The sequence below is a fragment of the Martes martes genome, assembly GCF_963455335.1.
Source record: "Martes martes genome assembly, chromosome: 4".
Taxonomy (NCBI): Eukaryota; Metazoa; Chordata; class Mammalia; order Carnivora; family Mustelidae; genus Martes; species Martes martes.
The window spans coordinates 79621665-79647007 of NC_137891.1; positions in this window are offsets into that span (position 1 = coordinate 79621665).

A 25343-nucleotide genomic window follows, 5' to 3' on the forward strand; every position below is an offset into this window, starting at 1 on the left:
ATATTGGTATTCGATTAAAAGATAATATTCTTGGTCCTAGGTGTAGCCTTGTTACTAAGCGATTGCAAACAATATTTAAGTAAAACTATTCTGAGAGATTTCATGGTCAGCTCCTTAAAGTGCTTTGGCTTGTGTTTCATCTTCTTTCCTTCCTCCCACTACTGGTTAGGTTGATATGATAACTAAGTCCCCAGTAACCCTGGTGGACGATGAGGTTAATTGAGGATGGTTGCTGCATACTGAAATGGTAGAACAGGGGTTTAGAGACTTTCTCAGAAGACAGTATGGAGTTGCCATATGTATTATTGGATGCCCTCTTTTCAAATTCTGTTATGAAATAAATAAATATCTTTTAAATCATGGTTATTTTGGGTTTTCAGATATATAAAGTCTAACTTAATTTTAACTGATAAAGCTACCATATTCTTCTAATTAATTCTAATATGGATAATAAAAAGCCATCATCATCTTATTTATATTCAGTTCTGGTGATGTTAGAAATAGAGACATAATCCTTTTGCTATTTATCTATACCCTATTTGGCCTTTTTATTTGCCCTGAAGGGAATGAAATATTTTCGAGATTGTTATTTCACAAATCTATTATCTTTTTACTATTATTTTAAAAATTGACATTAATAGATATTTTTAATTAAATTCTGCAGGATTGATACTTATCACGCTGTAGACAAAAGTATTTCCTTCAGGCTTCTCATTACTGGTGTTACCAATAAAGTAGCTTTGCCTGCAGCCTGCTTCTGCAGACTAATTATGACTGCTAGCACTTGGTAAGCTCAGAGAGCAGACTAAATTTGTCAGTGAGAACATCATATAAGTCTATCTTTGACTTGTGAAAGTTGTCAAATGACATTAGTATTCTGTGTGATTCTTCGGCCACCTCATTTTTTTCTCTCATTGCAATAATATTGTCTCAATTAGTCTTTCTTTTTTAGCTCATTTTCATTCAGTTAAAGGAGGGAAATTTTGTTTCCTTATGTTGATTTCCTTGCATATTTTCTATAAGACTCAATATTTAGGAGAGATATATCAGAATAACATTAAAGCTATTTATTAAAGCGTACTTTATTAAAATGTCATAACTTATACTTTTGATCACTGACATTAAACTAGTAAGTGTTTTCCTCTATAGGTAAAGAGATTGAATATTATACAAATTTTGAAGTTAAAGAGCTCTTACATTTATTTCTGCTGGTTAATGAGTTATTAAAAATATTTATTTATAATGATATAACATTAGTCTATTATGCTAATGAATATTTTATTGTTAATAACTCAAACATTGTAAATTAGTCTTCAGATAATGTCTAGATATCAAGTATACACTGTTCAGGAAAATAAAGGACAGAATAGAGTACTTCACATATATAAACAACTATGACAATTCAGCTGGATTATGTAGGATCATATAGTTGTTAATCCTTCCCTGCCAAAAAACTAAAAAGCCCAAATTCAAGCTCCAGTAAATATTGAAATGCAAAGGAAGATGCCTTAATGTATTTCCTAGTTGAGCTCATAAAATATGCAGGCATACACTTGCTTAGGCCATTTGCCAGTGTGCAGAGAGATGACCCATTTCTCTTTCATCAGAGGTACTATGTTCTGAATGTTGGTGCCCTTCCCCAGCCCTCAGTTCAAATGCTGAAATCCTGAACTCTAAAAAAGATGACATTAGGAGCTAGGGGCTTTGGGAGGTGCTTAGGTCTTGAGGCAGGGCCTCCATGAATGAGATTAGTGTTCCCTTATTTTTTTTTAATTTAATTTAATTTTTCAGTGTTCCAAGATTCATTGTTTATACACCACACCCAGTGCTCCATGTAATACATGCCCTACTTAATACCCAGGACCAGGTTTACCCATCCCCCCATCCCCTCCCTTCCAAAACCCTCAGTTTATCTCTCAGAGTCCACAGTCTCTCATGGTTTGTCTTCCCCTCTGATTTCCCCCAATTCACTTTTCCTCTCCATCTCCCAATGTATTCTGTGTTATTCCTTATGCTCCACAAGTAAGTGAAACCATATGATAATTGATGCTCTTCCTTTTAAAAAGTGCTTTTTGTTTGTTTGCTTGTTTTTTAACTTGCCTTGCCTATTGCAACATAGGAGGACACAGTGCGAAGGCACTGACTACAAAACAGAAAGGAAGCTTTCACCAGAACATAACCAAGTTGATGCCTTCAGCTTGGACCTCTCAGCTTCCGGAATGTGTCAAATAAATTTCTGTTATGTATAAGCTATCCAGCCTGTAGCAATTTGTTATAGCAGCCTGAATGGACTGAGATGAGAGAAAACCACCAATGCGGTAAGAATTAGTGCCCATCATCAATAGGCAATAAATACTTGAGAACAGCTGTGGATAAAATTCCCCAGGAAAATGTTTTGGGTACACTGCTGGCTTTTTTTTTGACAATTTTGAGAGATGACAAATGGATGTAAACGGAAATGCACATCTATTCTTATCTCATAACACAAACATCCTCAGAACATACAATTAAAAGTTTCAAACAGCAGATTCTCTCTCTATTCAGCTTGCAATATTTGACACAAGAACTAAAGAGGGAAATAAGGCATAATATTACCTGAATGTACTACATTCCTTTCACACTCAGAGCAGTTGTCTCACTGAAAATTGGAACAAACAACTGAAACATTTGTACATAAATGGTGAAAAAGAAAGGCTCAAAGGGCTGGCTTAGTGGTTTAACTCATCTTGTCTCTATAATGAATATGAAGGGAAGTAAACTGTGGACTTCAGGTTTTTGGATTGAGGAGTGGGAATGAGATGGTGGGGAAGAATGCAAATACACAAATTTATATGCCTTGTCCTCCATGAAACATTTCCTTCATTTTGTCCAATTTAGTGGTCCTAGGTCTTTTTTAAACTTACACATATCCATTGAAGGTAATTTAGATTCATAAATGGCAACATTTACACCATTACATGTGACGTAAAATTGCTGTCATCAAACTTTCTAAAGGTACATCAGAAGGGTCATAACTTTACGTCACTTTACAGGTAGTTGTGAAATGGCTCCAATAATCAGGGATAGGAATGATGTGGTGATTCTTTACCTGACAAATTCTGTGACATCTCCTCAGGAGTGGGGCCAAGGAGAAGTGTTATCTAGGATACTGTTACTGTTACTATAGGTTCTATGGTTGAACACTATGTCAGGAATGGATAATATGACCATGCAGTAAGGATGTCTGTGAAACAAACAATAAATACAAATGAGGACATCATAGAAGACAAAAGGTTACTTACACATGGGCCTCAATTTCAGGAGAAGTGCAATAACATATAACCATGAGAGTAACTTTAGAACAAAGGTATTATTATACACTTATTTATCTTTTTCAGATATCATGGTGACCAAGGCCAATACAGGGAGAAACCTCTGTTTTTTCCCATAGAAAAGGATACACACACACACATACACACACACACACAGATACACACACACACACACACACACACACACACACACACACACACACACATATATATCTGCCTAAACTCTCCACCTGGCTAACTTGGATGACTTGGTGAAAAGAAGTAATGCAATGCTCTTATTGATTCTTCCTACAGATTGACTACAGCATTCTATTTTATGGTTTATAGGGCATGTTTACAATTCTAGATTTTTCCCAGATGACTAACAGAAATACTACCAAGACAGAAAGTGCCAAGCAACATTGCTTTAGCTTTTGTTCTCTATGTGGTTGTAAATCAAGATGTAATATTGCAAAGGTGTCTGATTGAGTATAATGGGAAGCAGATTGTGGTTACATAGGTATGTAAGAACTAGATTTGCTTTCATATAGGAATAAGTATGGGGATGAAACACATTTAAGGAAATCTGAAATGGAAACTTAAAAGCCTAAGAGATGGGAATTTGGACATGTTTTGTTAACCTGATATTATCAGTAAACTCTTCTCTGGATTTTAATCTGTGACTTGGTGACACAATATTAGTGATAAATCCTTTCCCAAAGCATGCAAAGAATATTTACAGGCAGTTTCATGGCATATTCAAATGGAGATGCATTTGGGAGTTGAATCTAGCAATTGACAGTTTAGTGAGAAATGTAATAGTTTAGGGCACAGATTATTTCTCCAATAGCAATGACCAAGTAAATGCTCAGTGCACAACATATGTGATTCTTGATCAACGTGGGCTGTTATGCCATGTTCTCTAGGGATTTTAGGCACTAGTCTTTTTTACTAAATAAGGTCAAAATCCAGGGCTCTCATCACCATGATACAAATGACCACGACTCGGGCACTGTAACAAACTCTCTCCCAGGACCCTGAGCCTCAGCTAGAAATCAGACTGAGAGTAAAGGAGGGGCAATAAAGCTTGAGGTGAATAGCTTCATTAGTTAATTGTCTGAATGGGACACTATGTCAACAGCATTGGGAGATGCCTTGCACTTTCACTCAGTGAAGAAGCATAGATGTTCTAATCACTATATTATTTGATGTTTTTAGGTGTTAGTGTCCAGGCTAAGAAATTGCATATGGCATGGGAAGACTAAGTTATTGCAGAATAACATTGAAGTGTGGCCTAAATTTACTTCTTGTGGTCAACATACAGTAGGGCTCTGTTTTTAATTTACTATTAACAGTCTGAGTCTTTAAATTAGTGTATTTAGGGTCACCAGACTGGCTCAGTCAGTTGAATGACCGACTCTTGGTTTCATCTCAGGTCATGATCTCATGGGTGGTGGGATCAAGCCCCATATCTGGCTCTGTGCTCAGCAGGGAGTCTGTTTGAAGATTCTCTCCCTCTGCCTCTCCTCCCACTCCACAGGCATGGTCACTCTCTCTCTCTAAAATAAATAAATACATCTCTTAAATAAATAAATAAATAAATAAGCAATTAACCTAGTGTATTTAGACCACTGGTGTTTAAAGTGAGAAGTGACATGGCTGCCTCAGTATTTGCCACACTTGTCACTATAATTTCTCCCTTTATTTTTACTTTTACTTTGTCATATGTTTTCTGATTTTAATTAAGCATTTTATATGATTTAATTTATTTATTCTCCCCTCTTAGAACATCAATTGTCTTTTTTTTTCTTTTTAGTAGTTTTCTTTAGTCTGTTATACACAAAACAATACAATATTGGGGTAGCTGGTTTTTTAGGTCAGTAGAGCATGCAACTCTTGATCTCAGGGCTGTAAATTCAAGTCCTATGTATGTTGGGCATAAAGATTATTTAAAAATAAAATCTTAAAGAAACCCACAAAAACAACACTATACCACTTCTTCACAGGCACTGAAATATCTTAGAAAAGAGTACTTACAGTTTTTCCTTCTAATCCCTATGACATTTTTGCTGTTCCTTTCCACATCATGATCAGCTATAATCACCAAATATTTCATTGTTATTACTTTAAATAAACTGTTACTTATTAAGTCACTTAAGAAATATATTTTATTTATTTATTCTCTAAAGTTTTTTTCATTTCTTCATACAGTTCTGACTTTCTTATCTATATTATTTTCCTTCTTTCTGAAGAATTTCTTTCAGTAATTCTTATAAAGCAGGTCTACTGGCAACTAAATCTCTCAATTTTTGTTTGAGAAAGTCTCTATTTCTCCTTCACTTTTGAAAGATAATTTCACAGGGTACAGAATTGTAGGTTGGTTGGTTTTTCTTTCAACATTCCACTTTTTTCTTGCTTTCATAGTTTCTGAAAAGAAATTGGTTATTATTCTTATTCTTATTATTTTATAGGTGAAATTCACTTCCTCCCCATCCTGAAACTGGCTTCATTTAAGATTTTTCTCTTGGTCTTTGATTTCTGCAGTTTGGATATGATAACTTCCAGCTATTTGTTAATTACGGTTAAGTTTTCCTTCACTGGTATTTTTTTAGGAGCAGTTTTTGTTCCTGAACTTCTGCTTGGGTAAGTTGTGATTCCTTTGTATCTACCTGTCTGTCTTTCCAATTTTGGGGGTCAGTGGTTTGTCCTCTGATTTCAGTTGTCTGATATATCTAAAAAAAAAGTTGTTGATTTTCAACTGGTTCATTTTTTTTTTTCCTTTTTTTCCCCTCTTGTTGTGGGGATAGGAACAATGACTTTTAAATTCTTTAAATGACAGATCAGAAACTGGAAGTTACTCTAAACCATTTTTTAATATCTTATTCACTTGACTTTATTCCACTTTATAATTCATGAATAGCTACTATAAGATTCTATTTTAGGAAATTTAAATGAGCTCTTTTAATAGCAACCAGGATGATAAATCTTCCCCCCAAATTTTTTTAAGCTTATTTTGTCTTTCAAAGACATATATGTGTGACACTGGTGTAGGTTGTTAATATTGCTTATGTTTATATGAAGTATCTTTAGAGTGTCAAATAATTGTCAATAACTCAGTCATTTTTAATTGTATAGTTTTAAATATTTATAAGATGAAATATACTTAGGTACAAAACCTGGTATTAAATACTGGTTTATTTATGGATATATTTAGAGGTATATATACATTGTCATTGTTAATTTTTATAGTCCATTAGAGTTTTGAGCTAAGATTCTAATTAAGTTGATTATGGAACTCTAACTCATGTGTGAAGGAACTAAGACTAGAAGGTTAAATTTAGCCCCTTACTTGTCTTTATAAATAAAGTTTTATTAAATCACAACCACAAATTCATTTGTTTTCATATTGTCCACTGCTGCTTTTGCATTATAGTGGTAGAGGGGAGTAGTCACAATAGAGCCTATTGTGACTCTTTGTCACAATATTTTAGACTTTGTCCCACAAAGTCTAAAATATTTATACTCTGACTCTTTACTGAAAAATATTCCAATTCATGTTCTAAAATATAGCAGAGATTTTGAATTTTTCTATAAACATATATTTAACAAGTAAAACATTTTTAGAGGTCTATTTTCTTTGGTTTTAAAATCTCTTTTGGTGTGTGTATATTTGTTATAAGTCATCAATGTTTCTATACCTATAAGGTGGTCATTTAAAAGTGAAAAAAATTATATTTATATTGTTGAATAGAACAATTCATTTAAGAATATAGAGTGTAGAAATAGAAATGAAATATTTTTGTGAGTTCCCTTTCTTATTAATTGTTTTAATTTAAATTAAATTAGCCAACATATAGTACACCTTTAGTTCTTAATATAGCATTCAATGATTCATTAGTTGCATATAACACTGAGTGATCATATCATGCGTCCTTTTTATTGCCCATCACTGAATTACCCTATCCCCCATCCACCTCCCTTTCCACAACTCTGTTTAAGTTTTTTGTAATGAATTTCATGCCTTCATGTCACCTATGCTACCTCCTTGTATTATTGTTATGTTGGTATCTCCCAGTCTGTCACTCCTCTTCATTAATAACTTTGTCATCTGACCTAACACCTTTCCTTTCATATTGTCTGTCACTAAACCTTTGGACTTTGAAAATGTTTATAGCTAATACTCACTCACTCCATCTCCTCATCACCAATGTGTTTTCCTTTACTTGGACAGCACCTGCCCCCATTTCCATGTCACACCATTAACCTCATCACCACCAACACCCAGCTTCACCACCTCTTTTTCTTATTCCATCACCTTTTTTGGTTGTTATATTCTCCCTGTCCAGCTTTGATTTCATGGTAGTTTTCTATAATTTCTCTTTTGCAGACATTGTTATCTCCCTTATCTCTTCTTCCTGTTAAATTCCTGTGATAGAAAATCAACACTATGTATGTATGTATGTATGTATGTATGTGTTATGTTATGTTAGCCACCATAAGGTACATCATTACTTTTTTTGATGTAGTGTTCCATGATTCACTGTTTGCATATAACACCCAGTGCTCCATGCAATCTGTGCCCCCCTTAATACTCATCACCCAGCTCACCCATCCTCCTAACCCCCTCACTTCTAAAACACTCAGTTTGTTTCCCAGAGTCCATAGTCTCACATGGATTGATAAACCCCTGGCCAGGCTATCCAAAAGAAAAGAGAAAAGACCCAAATTAATAAAATTATGAAAGAAAGGGAAGAACATGACTAACACCAAGGAAATAAATACAATTATCAGAAATTATTATCAACACTTACATGATAATAAATTAAGCAACCTGGAAGAAATGGATGCATTCCTGGAAACCTATAAACTACCAATACTGAAACAGGAAGAAATTGGCAACCTGAATAGACCCATAACAAATGATCAAAAGCCTCCCAAAAAAATGAGTCCAGGGCCTGATGGATTCCCAAGAGAATTCTACCAAACATTCAAAGAAGAAACCATACCCATTCTCCTAAAGCTGTTTACTTTTTCTAAAAATTTATTTATTTATTTGACAGAGAGACACACAGAGAGACAGGAAACGCAAGCAGGGGGAGTGGGAGAAGGAGAAGTAGGCTTCCTGATAAGCAGGGAGCCAGATGCAGGGCTCCATCCCAGGACCCTGGGATCATGACCTGAGCCGAAGACAGTCACTTAAAGACTAAGCCACCCAGGTGCCCCTCCTTAAACTGTTTTAAAAAAATAGAAACAGAAGAAAAACTTCCAGCATTACCTTGATCCCAAAACCAGACAAAGACCCCATCAAAAAGAATTACAGGCCACTATCTCTGATGAATACGGATGCAAATTCTCAACAAGATCCTAGCTAATAGAATCCAACAGTACATTAAAAGGATTATCCATCATGACCAGGTGGGATTTATCCTTCAGTCACTTGACTCTTCACACCACACACTTCTCTAAGTATTGCTTCATCTCTCTATTTAATAGAACAAAAAAAAAAAACGTGTTATTGATAAATATTTATTTATATCTACTTATATATTTACATATGTATTTATACTTATAAGACAGTATGGACAACTGTCTTCACTTTTTACCACACATTCTCTTCTCAGCCCTCTCCAGTCAGGCTTTGGGTCTGGATCTTACCACTGGGTCCTCAAATCCAGTGCTTACACAGCTGCTTTTAAGTATTTGACACAGTTGATCATGTTTTCCCTCTTGAACTTTTTTTCCCTTGGGATTTTTTCTGTTTTATCAAAACAAATGTTCAGTGTTTCCATCTAAAATACTCCCCTATTAGCTTTCTCTCTCTCTCTCTCTCTTCCTTTTTCTTTGCTTATATTCCTTTTCTTCTTATCTTCAAAATGCTATGGAACTTGTGTTCAGGCTCTTTTATCTTATATGGCTACCTGTTCTCTCTACTATCTCAGCTCTTTCACAGCTTTAAATACACCTGCCTACATATCAATGACCCTCAGATTTATTCCTTCACCCAGACTTGTCTCCATCACCCCAGACTCATCTATCAGACTGTGCCCTTGACATTTCCATTTGGATGTGAAGTAGGCATTTCAAATTTTACAACCTCAAAGTAAACTTTCCCAGCTATGTTTCTCAAACCCCAAATGTTGAAGTAATACCTCAGTACTCACTGATTTCCTCTTCCACACCCAGTGTCCAGATTCAATCCATCAGCACCTCTTATTTCATGCCTAAAATATATCCTGAGTCTGGCCATTTCTCACCACCTCCATGTTCATCTCCTTATTTGAGTAACCTTCAACTGTCATTTGATTAATCACATCTCTGTCTCACTACTTACATTCTAGCTCCTTAAAATATGTTTTTCACATAGCAATAAATAGAGAGATTTTTTTTTAATGTAACCATGCCATACCCTTGCTTAAAACTCTGTGACTTTTTATCTCAAGTTTATCTTTGCCTAAAGGTGTCTGCAAAATTTGACCTGTGGTTGTATCTCTAACATTTTTCTCCTTAATTTACAGTGTTCTGGCCTGGCTAACTTAGCTTTTGGGCACTTGAATACATTATGTTTAGTCCAGCTCACTGGGTGTTCCTTCTATCCAGACAGTTCTCTTCTTTGATTTTTATAGCCCTTGTTTATTTTATCTTGGAAGGACCTTACCTGACCAACTAATGAAAGAAGTCATTCAGTTACTCCTCCATAATCTTATTTAATTTTCTGTCTAACTCTTTTAGGAAACTAACCCCATTAGCATGTAAGCTTCATGAGAAAATGAGTCATATGTGTATTGCTTCTACATCAGTGTCTAGGGCAGTGCATGGCACTGGCTATATGTTGATCATGTGAATGAGGTCAAGGAACTATTGAGGGATGAAGGGAGTTGAATGTGATGATAGGGAAATATCTAAAGAAATTGTGGTCCTACCTGATAAGAAGAGGAAGAAAAACATTTTAGAACAGAATTAAGAAGAAAATAAATTTATCAAATTCAACCAATGAATGAGGGATTTTAGTTGTTAGGTTTCAGATTAAATCAGATAAATCCACAGGCCCTGTAGTCTTTAGTAAATGATGAAATTTTGTTCTTTGGCTTCAGGGCTTCAGATTCTTAGTGAATGTCTTGGGTAAGAATTGAGACTACTGTCCTGGCCAAATACCTCTATTGGTGATATAAAAATACTGAAAAAAGAATGATGATTTGTTTGGAATGATGCATTTTTAATAGGTAAGCATATTAAAATATGATTTCCAGAATAATGAATTAAATATTAAAAGTTATAAAGAAAATCAAACCCATTTTCTGAATATTTCTGTGTTATTTTTGGAACAACTATGTATATTTAGTATTGTTGTATTTATCACATTTAAAAGAACTTGTCAGATAAGAGACCTAATAGATAAACCTAATTTTTCTGATTGAAACATATAGAGACTAATTACCTTTATACTGATGATTGAAAGGCACAAAAAGAATTCTCATTAATATTTTAAGCAATACTTAAAGAGCTTAAAATCATTTAAAAGAGTTTAAAATTTATCAACTTTATGAACTTAACTCAATTAAATTTATAGGACTTATTTAATAATGAAACATTTTGTTAGAGAAGTAAGTACTTAGATAATTGGATATGTTAAATTTATAATGTTTACATTGTATAGGGGATTTTAATTACCTAAGATATAAAAGCCTTGTAAATAACTTAGTAAAAGGTATTATAGTTACAAATAGAATAATATTTGTAAACTGAATTTAATGGTTTAATTTTTTTTACTTGTACTTCAATAAATTTAAAAAAATAAATAAAATTTAAAAATGTCTTTACTATAAAGAGAAGCCACCTAATGAAGATAGAAATGCATATATTCCCATGTACATTATCTAACATTTTCATCTCCTTTGATCCCAGCCTCTGTGAGATGGATATACAAGTCTTCCATTTCCTGCTTTAAGATACAATGCATGAAGGGTGCCTGGGTGGCTCAGTTGATAAGTGTCTGCCTTTGGCTCAGGTCATGATCCTAGGGTTCTATGATCCAGTCCCACATCAAGCTCTCTGCTTGGTGGGAAGCCTGCTTCTTCCTCTCCCACTCCCCCTACTTGTGTTCCCTCTTTTGCTGTCTCTCTACCGAATTAACAAATAAAATCTTAAAAAAAAAAGATGCAGTACATGAAGACAATGTAATCAATGAACTATACTTTTTGTCATCTGTGAGGCTTCCCCATCTTCTGTCTGAAATGCTTTGCTTATCCTTTATCTATCTTCTCTGGCTAATTTCTCACTATCTTTCTCTAAAGAAAGAATCCCTGATGCCCCAAAATAGAATAGATGTGCTTCTCATGTATTCTGTACATTGTTTTCTGTACAAACCTCAAGACAATACTTATTGTTGTGATGGTTTATTTGGCTTTCCTAGACCCTAAGCTCATTGTTGACAAGGGTCGTATTTTTTTTTCACAATTATAACCTCAATATCTTGTACCTTCCCCCCCCCAATCTTGCTGAGTAATTTCTTTCTTCCTTTTCCCCTTTTATCGAAGTATGATTGGCATGTAAAAATTATGTATATTTAAGGTGTATGACAAGAAGAAAACATAGGGGGAAAGCTCCTTGACATTGGTGTTGGCAATGATTTTTTAGAGTTGATACCTAAAACACAGGCAACGAAAACAAATATCAAACTAAAAGATTTCTCTACAGCCTAAGAAACAATAGACAAAATACAAAGCTAACCTATGGAATGTAAGAAAATATTTGCAAATATGTTCAGTCCAGCGCACTGGGTATTCCTTCTCTCCAGACAGCTTTTTTCTCTGATTTTCATGACCCTTGTTTATTTTCTTTTGGAAGGGCCTTACCTGACCAACTAATGAAGAAACCACTCGGTTACTCTAAGTGGTTATATTCAAAGGTTATAGAGGTTATGAGAGGTTAATATCCAAAATACATAAAGAACTCCTACAACTCAATAGCAAAAGAACCAAATAACCCAATTTAAAAAAAAAATGGGCAAAGGACCTGAATAGACATTTTTCCAAAGACATATAAAGTGTCAACAAGTATATCAACAGATGCTCAACATTACTGCCAAAGAAATGCAAATCAAAACCACAGAAAGATATTACCTTGTACATCTCTTTAATACTAATAGGTAATAATTAAACATTGTTGCTAATTGAAGATACTACATGAATAAAGCCACACAGCTACAGCTTACATCCAATTAAGTTTTACTATAAAAACTCTACTTCTTCCAAATTCATCTTTCCTCCTTCAAATCAATGTTCACATTTTAAAATTTTCTAAAATAAATATACTATTAAAATAGTTGTTAATGCTTGGTATTGTAAATCTGGATATTGAAATATTGCTATACTTTTTATAATTAAATAAATTAAGATATCCTCCTGAAATCAGTTCAGATCGATTGTCCGTGAAAAATAAGGCAGGTAGCCCAAATAGAGCATTGGGAAATAGAGCAGTGCTGCCAAGTCTGTAGGTCAGAGCAAAGAAGGGTGTTCTCCTGGCTATTGTGCCACAACTGATATTCTATCAAGGACAGTGCCTGGTCCACAGTAGGAAAAAAATATTTTTGAAGTGAATGAATGAATGTGGAATTAAGTTGAGTCTTAAAGAAATGATAAAACACATTTGCCCAAACTTTTTAAAAAAAAATTTCATAAAGCCCTATGATACTTTCAAAATATTTTGGAAATGTTAAAAAAGGGTTCCCTGTGTTTCCCCTCTGCATTCCTTCCTACTGCCTTAAAGTCATACCTATTTAACAGACTTGTTTTAAGGCCTTCACCTAAAAAAGAGTTATTGTGAGATGGTAGAGTTAGAGAGTTAGAGTGTTATGAAGGAAAGCTTTCAGAAATATTCACAGCTGGAAACATGAACAACTGTCTGTTCTAGTCTGAGTAAAATATTTTTAAAAATGCTTAACTGCAGAAGACTGGTTTCATATTAGCCTTTCCATATGGAGAAGAAGCTAGGGTGACAAGAAAGTAAGATGAAGGGGTATGGAAAACACATTTTTGTGTTTATTTTAAATGCTGTTATTTGTGGTTATCTGCATTTTTGCTACTTTTACCTTTAAATATATTTGTGCTTAACAAGTAAACATTTGTAATATCAGAGACTATTTGCAAATGAGAGTCTGAGGAATTTTCAAGATAGTAATATATCTCAAGCAAAATTATCATAAGATCAAATGCTGCTCTTGAACTATCAAAATTATTATAATGAAATGCAAAATCAAGATGAACTTTATTGTATTAAAAAACTAATGAATTAATTATAGTCTTCAAACATACAACAGTTTGAAGGAAAATTAGAATTTTGATCCCATGTCTTCAGGGATTATTTCATTTATATAGGTCAAAAGATTAAATCATTTTGAATTCATAAACGCTTTTAAGAACATTTTGCAGAAGTAATGGAAAACAAGATTTAACAACAATGTTCACATTATGCTCGACACGATATTGCTCTCATATCATGAAGCAATTCATCTGCTATGTTTAATCTATGAAAACTCAGGTTTTTCATTAACATTACAAGTGTATTCTGATTGAGTCAGATCAATATATCTCCACAAGTAGCGTTAATTTATATGAGAGGAAAAAAGTTTGAGGTAATTTCCTTTCCAGATTTATTCAAGCTACTATACTATTTACAAAAAATCCAACTAATCTTTGAAAGTAATTATAACAACTTTGTAAATAATAAAAACCCTTTCCATCCCTAAAGCCATACTACTTTGTAAAATATGTCATTTAAATATGTGGAGAGCATATATTCCAAAGTAATGCAAATTTGAAAGTATTTGAAATTTAACTTTCCTCAAGAATATCAAGTTAAGGGGCTCCTGGGTGGCTCATTTGGTTAGGTGTCTGACTTCAGCTCAGGTCATGATCCCAGCATCCTGAGATCAAGCCCCACATTAGGCTCCCTGGTCAGCAGGGAGGCTGCTTCTTCCTCTCCCTCTGTCCTTCTCCCTGCTCATTCTATCTCAAACAAATAAATGAAATCTTAAAAAAAAAAAGAGTATCAAGTTAAATATTAACTATCTTATCTATGAAAACTAATAATAAGGACACAAGAAAAAGTCAATTCTGTGTTTCTCTGGTGTCTTCTGCCAAAGACACCAGAGATATATTTCACATCCTGTTTTCCTGTATCAGATATCCTCTATCTCTATAGTTCTATCTTACAATTTGAATTTTCAGTTTTCCTTCATAACATCCAACCTACTCCACCTTTTTAATGTAAAAATCTTGCTTATCTCATAGCATTTTCCTGCTTTTAATATTTACCTGATATTAGTCTTGACTGAGCCAACCCAATTTGCTACCCATGACATTCATCATGTCATTGATCTCAGGCAGTAGTTGTTGATATTGTGATTATTTTTATTATAGACATTATTTGGGTAATCCTATGTAATTACATAAGATCTCAATTTTTTTGTTATTATCATACTTTCCAGTGTTATGTAAAATAAGTTATTTGCAATCATAGTTTAATAAAAAAAAAGTGTCACACTAATCATTCTGGCTTATTAATCTTTAATTTTGGCATCATGAATTTATAATGCACATATTTGGGCATTGTTTATGTGTGTATTTATGTCAATATTTATATAAGAATAACAGCCTCATCTATAGCTGGTAATCATATTTTTGCCCACAAAAACCACAACAAAAAATTACATCTTTACAGAGGAACTTAGCCACATTTGTAATTGAGTCATTTGTGCCATTTTATTGCTTCTATTTTCAAGCTATTGTAAATGTTGATATATTGTATTCACCTATTGAGATTTCTGCTGAATATACTAACTAGCCAGGACATGTTTGGATTCATATAACTATTGTTTCAAATAATATGGCTTAAATGTAGTTAATATCAGTATTATTTTTTTAAATTTGGATCACCATGATTAAATCATGGGGAGATCATGAAATCTCCAACAGTTATGTTAGAAATCTGAATACCTGGATTTTTACTTTTATTTGCATGTTGTTTATCATGCATACAGCAGTGCAATAGCAGTGTTTCTGTTTGGTTGGCAGAGTTAGTCTATGTGGTGACTTGGGAAACCAGACTTTCTTTTCCAAGCTCTGCCATTTCCTTGGGGCTGCAAGTATAATGCAATGAGGATAAGGATGGCACCCTACCAATTGTGACAATGGATAAGTAACTTAAACTCTCTCAGTTTCTCCTTCTTCATGGCTAAAGTTGAGAAATAGATTAGCTTGATCTTCTGGCATTAATCATTTATGATTATGTAGTCATAGAAAACAGGCCACTGAAGAAAATGACATAAGAAAAAAACAAAGAATATACTTTATATGTATTTTTTTATACTTTAGAAAAATGCAAAGCTTTCTAATTTTTAAATCATAGGCAACTTATTCAGAAAGAAAACAGGAAAAATAAACTGCTGATCTCTTAACTTAGAATATAAATTCTACAGTATTTAAATAATATCAGCATAGATGAATAAGATTTCTTAAAATAATAAGAAATGAAAAACTTTATAAAAATCGGCAAAATAATAAAATATTTCAAATCACAACTACAAATTAAAATATTATTCTTTAACATTAAAATGGCACCTAATAACATTCAAAACATTCAAAATATAATGAGGATTATATTTCTCATATAATCCTTGGAAGATTAGAAACAGAAACTACCCCTTTAACATTGTAAAAAATATTTATGTTCTCCTATTAGCTAACATCATATACTACTAGTAAAACAGCACCTTTAAATGAGGAAAAGAGAGGTCTAGATTCACTATTATCATGACCAAAGTTAAATATAGGACAAATAGATGATAAATATAAATATTAGAAAAGGAAAAACATGATTGCTGTTTGTAAATGATGTGAGTATATATTTAGAAAACCAAGAGAAGCAGTACAAAAATTTAGAGACCCTGAACTCTAATACTAATCCTAACACTTTGAGTCAGTTTTTCAATGAGAATACACCATTGGAGTTTTCAGTGAAATGTCCAGGTAGAGGTTAAAACTGGAAAAAACAGGTTTTCCAACATATTAGCAATGAACAATTGAGATATATATAATAGAGTAAAGAATTATGTTCATGTAGTAGCAGTTTATTCAATGAATGCATAATAGAGTAAAGAATTATGTTCATGTAGTAGCAGTTTATTCAATGAATGCAGTTTATTCAATGAAATTATTGGGTGGAACATGGACTTCCTTAAAGATAATGAGAATGTATTTGGATTTGTACCAAGGCAATGGGAAACTACTTTTCACACAAGAAAATATGTGTCAATAGACATAGGGAAAAGTAGTCAACCTCAGTAATAATAAGAAATGTTTAAAAAAAGCCTAAACCCAGAAGTGAAAAGAATATCATGTGGACAAATAATAAAAATGATCATTCTTAACATGTTTCAGGTACAATGAACTAGGTACTTTCATACAAGAAAATATCTGTAAAGGATGTAAAGAATAACAGTAAAGAATTCCTAAAAGGAATTTGTACACATTTGCAGTTTCAAACGTGTTTATACCTTATGAATTGATGACCTTCTAAAAGAATGTATTTCAAGGAAATAAAGACAATGAAGGATGTATTTTAAGGGAATAAAGATGAAGATTTCATCACAGTATTTTATATGGAAAAACAATTTTTGTTTTTAGTGCTATAGATTTGACAAATAAAATAAAGACTGAGTACAATTTCTTCAAAGTAAAACAAACTTCAAGATAAGAGTTTCACCTCTGACACATATAATCTGTGCGATCTTGAACAATTTTTCTTACCCTGTCTGTGCTCAATTTCCTCCAATTGTTAAAGAGATAACTATAATAACTTTTGAATATTGAAAGATATAATGATTATGAAGAAAGTTATGATAATCTTGAGTAAAAAGTAAAATACAGAATGTTAAATAATACATGATCCAATAATAGATAACAATTTTCTGTGTGTATCAATCTATCTACATATATATATATATATATATTATAAATAAGTCTTGATTCTAGGTATTAACTACATATTATATTTACATATATTCCATGCACAAGTAGTCTTAATTTAAATGGTTAGAAAAAAAATAGGTACAATATTGGTTGTCCTGATGTTTGCTATCAAAGAGAGAAAATAAACATGCAACCAATTAGAGAAGAATTATTACAAGGGAGTACAAGTATAGGGTTATGGGTTAAGGTAAATTTTTCTTAATTATTTTCTTCATTTTCCAAATTTTATACATTATGTATTATAATTGGTTTGTTTTCAGAAAAGAGAAATTTTGATTTTATAACATTGATGTATACATTTTTAGCAATTCAGTAAGAGGTTTTTCCATACCACACATACACTCACACACACATAGAAGGGAGAGATTTTAAGAGAAAGACAAAGAGGGCAGTTAAGACTTTAAATGCTTAGATTCTTAAAAGTCTCTTTCTCTTTACCTCAGTTTCTGGGACTGAGGTAAAGTAGATGCCAGACTTCATTAACTGTATCAGAAATTCAGAGCGTCTGCTTCACAATTATAGAAGGCAATCTTTGAAAAATCAGGGCAAGTGTACTTGCCCTTGGCAACTTGACAACAATGATTTAAGCAAGTGTCCAAGGGGCTCTGGGCATGTGTCCTCATCATTGTCAAATGCCAGTGCTATGTATTAAACCTCAAGGTCAAGCCATGAGCCTGACACCTGCTCATGACAACAATCTAAATCTGCTTCCTCAACATTAGTCAAAATTCTTATTTCATACTCTGTTCCCTGAGGCTATATCTCCTCCCCAGGGTCTGGTTGTTTTCCTGCCCTCAGGTTGGTGTATTAAAATAATTGACTTGTTTTGTGATGAAGAGAAAGATATTTAGAAGGGAAAGAAAATAGAATTGTTAGAAACATCAAAATGGGAAAACAGAAGTAAAAAGAAACTTGGAGAAGTTATAAATCAGCATAATGATTATTGAGCTGGGGGAAGGGGAGAGTAAAAACTCAAAGAAAAATTTATACCTTCTAATTCTGTGTGATGCTACATACACTGAATTCAAGCTGTAATGTTTTGATGAAAACCTACAAATGAGGTCAGTGTAAAGAAAAGGAATTAACATTGTGCTATCTTTCTAAAAAATATATTCATGGCAAAAAGATAAAGAATTAGTTCTCTGACAAAGAGAGAAATACATTCAAAGGGCTTTAGAAAGAATGTCAGTGCACTCAGTATTATTTTTATACTAATGGAAATAAAATGATTTAAAAGATTCTTTTCAGAAACCTAAAATTTGGCAGCATCTTGGGAACAGAGGTTAAAATGAAAGTATCTTTGGGGAACCTGGGTTGCTCAGATGGTTAAGTGTCTGCCTTTGGCTTAATTAAATCTTGATCTCCAGCTCCTGAGATCAAGCCCCGTATCAGGTTCCCAGCTCAGCATGGAGTCTGCTTCTCCCTCTCCCTCTGCCTCTCGCTCTGCTTGTGCTCTCTCTCTCTCAAGTGAATAAATAAAATTTTTAAATAAATAAATAAATAAAAGTGTCTTCATAATATACTTACTTGATTTTTTCAAGCATGCCTCTTTTACATAGTTATTTGTGAACAAGTGGAAAACATAAATATAAGATAAACTGAACAACTACAATTGAGGTCAAAAGTAAAAAGATACATCATACATCTAGAACAAATTAAAATGCATAAAATTAACTTTTATATCACTAATCTATCATCTATCATTTATTCATCCAATATGTGCATAACATGTTACAGAAATCATTGAGATAGTATAAATATACTAAAGTGGAAAATAGACCAAAATCCAGGCCTGTAAGGAGCAATTCAACTGATTGTTTACTATCATTTGGCTCATTTGCCATTTCTTCAGACAATATTCATCAAGTAGCTTAGACAAAACTTGGTGAGGCAGCAAGAATTAAATGGTAAAAATACATGGTTTTATAGTTCTAGGTTATATTCTAGATAGGAATACAGATAAAAATGTAATAAATATCCATGAACAAATTATATTATGGTAAGTTACAAATGGGGTGGAAACAGGAAATATTTCAGGTGGCAGTAGATGACTACTATATCATTCAGTGTTCAATTAGGGAACTAGAAACTGTGCCAAGGATATTTATACATATATATGTACATATGTGTTTAAGAAGTTTATTAAAAATACTTCAATGCTCACTAGATTCAAAGTAAGAGTTGAACAAATAATGCTAGTAAAAAAATAATGATATCAAAGCAGAACACTATGCAAGTTAATGAAGATTATTAAAATAAAATGACTCATCTTTTCACACTAACATGTTAAAAAGAAATATGCTTTATTCTAGAAATATATTTCCTTGTTAGTGTTGACATTTGGATAAGAGGGAAACTGTTTTTATTTAAAATATTAGATTAAAAGGAAATCTAATTATAGAGATTTTTTTTATTAACAGCTCTAATTTATATACACCAAACACATTTTTAAAAAAATGACTCTATGGGAGGAGAGACCTTGTTTACTTTTCCATTAAAACCTTGCAATGCAGTCTTAGTTGTAGTTGCCAGGGACTGTGGAGAGGGACAATTGGGGAATATCTAATCAATAGAAAGGAAGTTTCAGCCAAGCAAGATGAGTAAGTTTTAGAGAATTATTGTATAACATTTTACCCATTATAACAATAGTATATTGTACAACTAAGTACTTATTAAAGGAGTAGGCTGTACGGCAAGTGTTATTACCACAATAAAATACAATAATAAAAAAAAAGTCTCACATAAAAAGATAGGTTTTGGCAAGTGTCTGGATAAATTTTATACTGTTAGTGGTAATTTCATATGCTGTTATGGAATACAATATAGTGGTTCCTTCAAAAATGAAAATTAGAACTACCATATGATTTAGAAATTCCATTTCTGAGTGTATATCCAAAATATCTTAAATCAAGATCTTAAAGAGATAGTTGTATTCCCATGTTCACTGTAGAGTTATTCACAATTGTCAAGATATGGAAACAACTCAAGCATCCATTGACTGATGAATAGATAAAGAAACTATGGCATATACAATGAAGTATTTATTATTCAGTCTTAGAAAGGAAAAGTATCTTGCCATTTGTGACAATATGGATGAACCTGCAGGACATTATATTAAGTAAAAGAAAGCAGACACAGAAGAAAATACTTCATGATACTTATATGATGAATTTAAAATACTCAAACTCAGAGGAGTGAACTCACAGAATGTTAGTTGCCAGAGGATGGGGGGAGATAGAAATGGGAAGGCATTAGTCTAGATTTGTTGTATAACATAGTACTGATACTTAGCAATATGATATTGTGCACTTTAAAACTTACTAAGAAGGTAGATCTCCTATTAAGTGTTCTTATCACACACACACATGACATAAGGAAATTCTGGAAGGTATTGAGTTTATCTACTCCTTTGATTGTGGTGATGATATTAAAGATGTTTGCTTAGGTTAAGGTCCCAACTTACTGAGTTGTATTCACTAAATATGTGTAGTTCTTAGTTTATAATTATATCTCAATGAATTATTTAAAAAAACCTCAATGGATTAACTCAACAGAAATTTATTTCTCATTACTAACACATTCTAAAACATAGCAAAGTGGACTGGAATCCATTTAATGCATTCACATGAAGAGCCAGGTTCTTTAGCTTCAGAGCTCTTGTATTTACTGGACACCTTGATACCCACATATAAAAACTGCATTTCTCAATCTCCCTTGTAGTTTCATTTATGCTCATAAAAATTTATTCTGGTCAGTAATATGTAAGTCAATGCATTATATGATAGTTTTAAGAAGTGTTCTTGAAAAACTTGGGGTTTATTCTTTTTCATTCTTTCCTTCTTCTTACTATGTAGAATGTGGACCAAATGGTAAAGGCCCAAACAACCTTTTGAACAAGGAAGTGGAAGTCATTTGCAATTGTAAATGGGATTGTAAATGGGATTGAGTCCTTAATTTCTCTTTCTTCTGTCTTGTTGTTGATGTAATGAAATACAACCGATTTCTGTGCATTGATTTTATATCTTGACACTTTACTGAATTCCTGTACAAGTTCTAGCAGTTTTGGAGTGGAGCCTTTTGGGTATTCCACATATAGTATCATATTATCTGCAACGAGTGATAGTTTGACTTCTTCTTTGCTGATTTGGATGCCTTTAATTTCTTTTAAATTTCAGAGTAAAACCATTCAGTTTTTTATTATTTATTATGATATCAGCTGTGGGTTTTTCATACATACTCTTTCAGATTGAAGGAAGTCACTTATATTCCTCATATATTGAGTAGTTTTTACCATGAATGAATGTTGAATCTGGCCTAATGATTTTTCTGAGTCTATTACATGACAATGTGGTTTTATCTTTTTCTTTATTAGTAGGTCTACTACATTTATTTTCAAATGTTAAAACTATATTGCCTTCCTGGGAGATAGCTTACTTGGTCACTGTGTATATCCATTTTACATGTCATTGGATTCAGTTTATTGGTACTTGGTGATTTTTGTGTCTATATTAATATTAATTAACTTATTAATATATTAATAAAAGACATTGATCTGTAGTTTTCTTGTGATGTCCTTGTCTTGCTGTGTTATCAAGATATACTAATTTCATAAATGACTTGGGATGTGCTCCCTACTATTCAATTTTTTGGATGTTTGTGAAGAAATAGTATTAATTTTTCTCTAAATTTTTGGTAAAATTCATCAGTGAAACCCTAGGTTCTGGGCTTTTCTTTGTGATAAGCTTAAAAATTACTAATTCAGTCTCTTTTTTAAAATCAATGAAGAAAAATGGAAAAACTAATGTGTAATTATTCTATCTTTTATCATTACTTACCTAAAAGTAGATTACCTTTACTAGAGTTCTTTGTTTATTTGTGGATTTATATTACTGTCTGAAGACACATTCTTTCAAACTAAAGAATTTCCTAAAGACAGTGTGTGGGACAGGAGAAAATATTTCCAAACCCATACCTGGTAAGGACTAATATTTAAGATACATAATGACCTGTACAACTAGACAGCAAATGAAGCAAAACAACAACAACAACAACAACAACAAACCACAAAATAATCCAATTTAAATATTGTGGAAATAATCTTTATAGATGTTTTTCCTAAGAAGATATCCAAATGCCCAACAGGTATGCAAAAAGGTGTTCAAAATCACTAATTGTTGGGAAAATGCAAGTCAAAGCCAAAATGAGATGTCAGCTCACATATGTTAAAATGGATATTGTCAAAATGATAAGAGATAAGTGCTAGGTGGACATGGACCAAAGGGAGGCCTCAAGCACTGTTGGTGGGAATGGAAATTGATACAACCAGTGTGGAAAATAGTATGGAGATATACTGAAAAATTAAATAATAGAAGTACATATGCTCCAACAATCATCAAAAAAGGAAACAAATCACTATCTCAAAGAGTTTCTATACCTCTATGTTTTTTTTTTTTTGTGGCATTACTTACAATATGAAAATAGCCTAAGTGTCTAATAGAAGAATGGATAAGGAAGATATTATAAAGATGAATGGGATTTCATTCAGTGATTAAAAACAAGGTGATCCTGCTACTTCCAACAGCATGGATGGAACTTGAGGACATTATACTAAGTGAAATGAGTTAGACAGAGAAAGACAAATATTGTCCAAGCTCACTTATATGTTGGATCTAAAAAAAATCTAAACTCATAGAAACAGAGAATAGATTGGTTGCCAGGGGTGGAGGTGGGGAGGTGGAGAAAATTGGTGAAGTTGACCAAAGCATACAAACTTTCAGTTATAAGATGAAGAATATCTAAGGTTGTAATGTACAGCATGGCAACTATAGTTAACAGTATAATAACATGTATTTTAAAGTTTTTATGAGAGTAATCTTAAAAGTTCTCAATACACACATACAAAAAATTGTAACTATGTGAGGTGATGGATATGTTAACTAACTTATGATATTCATTCACAGTATATACTTATATCAAATCATTATGCTGTCCAACTCAAACTTTAACAATGTTTTATGTCAATTATATTTCAATAGAGCTGGAAAAAATAAAGAATTTCCTTTAGTATGTAAAGCAGTTCTGTTAGCAAACTATCTCAATTTTTATTTATCTGAGAATGGATTTATTTCATCTTTATCTTTTAATGATAGCTTTTCTGAGTATAGTATCCTTGGTTGACAGTTTCTTTTTTTCTGGCAGTATTTTTAGTATGCCACCCCTCTACTTTCTGACATTCTTGTTTCTAATGTGTGGTCACTGGAAGGTGTTATTTTGGTTTCTTTGTTCATGATGAATAATACTTTTTTTTTTCTCTTACTACTCCCATTTTTTTTTCTCTTGATTTCAGCTTTCAACCTTTTGTCTATGATGTTTCTGGGTGGGATGCTTTTTAATTTATCATACTTGAGATCTGTTTATATTCTTAAATGTATAGGTTGGTGTTTTTCATTAAATTTGTAGTTTCTACTGTTAATTTTAAGTAATATTGTGTCCCTTTTGCTTTCTTTTCTTCTTTTATTTCTTTATTTTATTTTATTTTTCCTTCTATTATTTCTATTACACATGTTGGTATATTTAATAACCCACAATTTTTCTGAGGTTTTGTTTATTTTTCTTCATTTATTTTATCTGTTTTTCAAATTGTGTTATATCTATTAATATTCCTATAAATTCAACTTAAAGGCAGAGACCTTGGTAAAGGAGAAGGAGAAAAGTCCTAATTTCTTGAAAATGCTGAGCCCTTTCCTGGAATGTGTTATCATAATTCTATGAATACCATTTGGCCAAAATCATAACAATGCTGATCCTAACTATAAAACCAAGTTCAATATATTTTTTGCCTTTCTAATGATAATGTCCACTAAGAAGAGAGCTGGAATTATGTTTGATTCATCAATAAATAATATCTGAAAGAGGTAATTTAGGAAGAGTAGGAATCGTTATTATATCTGTAGTTGCAATGTTGATGTAATTGAGACTCCAAAGGAAACCAGAATTTGATAGCCCAAGAGTAAAATAATGGTTGGATGAAAAAAAAAAAATGTTGCTTCGTATATTAACAGAAATGAATAGGCTTAATATTGGTGTTAATGTTCCAAAAAATAGAAATGGAAGGAAAACTTCCAAACTCATTTTATGAGGCCAACATCACCTTGATCCCAAAACAAGACAAGGATCCCACCAAGAAAGAGAATTACAGACCAATATCCTCGATGAACACAGATGCGAAAATGCTCACCAAAATACTAGCCAATAGGATCCAACAGTACACTACAAGGATTATTCACCATGACCAAGTGGGATTTATTCCTGAGCTGCAAGGTTGGTTCAACATTTGCAAGTCAATCAATGTGATACAACATATTAATAAAAGAAAGAACAAGAACCATATGATATTCTCAATAGATGCTGAAAAAGCATTTGAGAAAGAGCAGCATCCCTTCATGATCAAAACTCTTCAAAGTGTGGGGATAGAGGGCACATACCTCAATATTATCAAAGCCATCTATGAAAAACCCACCACAAATATCATTCTCAATGGAGAAAAACTGAAAGCTTTTCTGCTAAGGTCAGGAACATGGCAGGGATGTCCATTATCACCACTGCTATTTAACATAGTACTAGAAGTCTTTGCCTCAGCAATCAGACAATAAAAAAGAAATTAAAGGCATCCAAATCAGCATAGAAGAAATCAAACTATCACTCACTGCAGATGATATGATACTATATGTGGAAAACCCAAAAGGCTCCACTTCAAAACTGCTAGAACTTGTACAGGAATTCAGTAAAGTGTCAGGATATAAAATCAATGCACAGAAATAGGTTGCATTTCTCTACACCAACAACAAGACAGAAGAAAGAGAAATTAAGGACTCAATCCCATTTACAATCACACCCAAAACCATAAGATAACTAGGAATAAACCTAACCAAAGAGGCAAAGAATCTATACCCAGAAAACTATAAAGTACTCATGAAAGAAATTGAGGAAGACACAAAGAAATGGAAAAATGTTCCATGCTCATGGA